The sequence below is a fragment of the Nannospalax galili genome, unplaced genomic scaffold (genome assembly GCF_000622305.1).
Source record: "Nannospalax galili isolate Female #2095 unplaced genomic scaffold, S.galili_v1.0 scaffold227, whole genome shotgun sequence".
Taxonomy (NCBI): Eukaryota; Metazoa; Chordata; class Mammalia; order Rodentia; family Spalacidae; genus Nannospalax; species Nannospalax galili.
In genome coordinates, this window is record NW_008360303.1 from 644,885 (window position 1) to 646,776 (window position 1,892).

A 1,892-nucleotide genomic window follows, 5' to 3' on the forward strand; every position below is an offset into this window, starting at 1 on the left:
ATATATTCAAATTTAACATGATGAGCTTCAGATTAAGTATGATGACCTATCAACAAGGGTGCAGTCTGAGTTCAGTGTTACTAACAAAATTTTAAGTATAAAAGCACTAGCAACAAAGGCAAGGTTTAGTAGTGAGCACTTTTAATCCCAGCACTTAGGAGGCAGAGGCAGATGATGTTTGTTAAGACTGAGACCAGCCTGATGTATAAAGCAAGGTCCAGGTCAGATGGACATAAAGGGGGACAACTTTCTTAAAACACACAAGAAGTACAAGTGAAGAAGTAATTTAAAATGATTAATAATTCTAATTATTTATATAAATTAATTATGTCTTTAAAAAACACATTTAGGGTCTTGAGAGAGGGCTCAACAACTAAGAGCACTGGTTGTTCTAGCAGAAGACCTGAGTTTGAATCCCAGCACTCACATGGAGGCTAACAACCATCTGTAACTCCAGTTTCAGGGGATCCAACACCCTCTTCTGGCCTCTGCTGGCAGTGCATGAGAGGGGTGAATTTATATACATGTAAGCATAACACTCATACACACAAAATAAAAATAAATAAATTAAGAAAAACACATATAGTAACCTTTTGCAGCATTTGTCAAGGCATTATTTAAAGCATTTGTATCAAGATTTTCTGTAAATACTTTCAAATGCTTTAATGCATGAATATTTTATTGGTGGAAAATAATGGAAAATTGTTTCCATTCTTATCAAAAGCTGTTCTCAATAGAAAATGAGACGCATTCTAAACATGTTGATAGGTCATAGACCCTAGTGGAAGAACCCACTACTAATAGTCTACTAAAGGGATACAATATAAAAATGACTCCTAATAACTTATTACTATACCCACAGATTAGTGCATCTCTCAGTCTTGATCAGAAAAACTTGTACTTGCAGTAGAATGTAGTTATCACAGAGACCTGAAATTTGTCAACATTCAGAGTATAAGAGACTATAGAGTCCTCAGTCCCAAAAGGGATATCAATGTCACACTCCTGTCCCCAAGACTTAGGGATCATGGCAGAAGAGGTGGGGGCAGGACTGTAAGAGCCAGAGGTACTGGACAGCTACAAGGAAGCAGTACTTTCCAGACAGGTGGGAAGTTAACTGCACATATGAACTCACAGCAATTATGACAGCATGCACAAGATTGCTGGATGCTAAAGCCAGACAAAATCCCAGCATAGGAGGAGGTGGGCAGCAGATCCCTTACCTGCTGAGGATCTATTTGTATTTGGTAGCTGCTGAGGCAGGGAAATTCAGTTTTCCTTAATGGATCCTTGCTCAACCACAATCCAGGGGAGGCATCACAACCAAGAGTGTTTGTGAAACACATAGTGGACTCAATAGAAGAAAATAAAAAGGATCTTATTGGATGGGTATGAAGGGTGGGATGCATGTGGGAGGAGTTGGGAGAGGAGAAAATATTATCATAGTGCAATGCATAAATAAAGATATAAATATGATCTTTGAATCTTGGGGAGAGGGGTATAAAATTGACATTCCTTTGGTGCTGAGAACTAACCAGTCTCTTAATCTCTACACATTGACCAATTGTGCATTTCTGAGATAAGTGCCTTCTACTGCAGAAGAAACTTCTTTGATGAGGGCTGAGAGATAGTAATTTATGGGTATAAAAATACATCATTAGCAATCATTTTAATACTGTATTTCATTTTTTATTGAATTTTTATATATTTCATACAGAACATCTCAATCAGTCTTAATCATCTTTACAGCCCATTCCCGACTAGCACCCTCCCATAGCTCCCCTACTGGAATTCGTACATTCTGTCATTTGTGTTAAAGCCTCTTGTGTCAAGTTAGTGTCCCCAGATGTTCATCAGTGCAAGTTCATCTACTGAGATCTAGTCAGCCTATC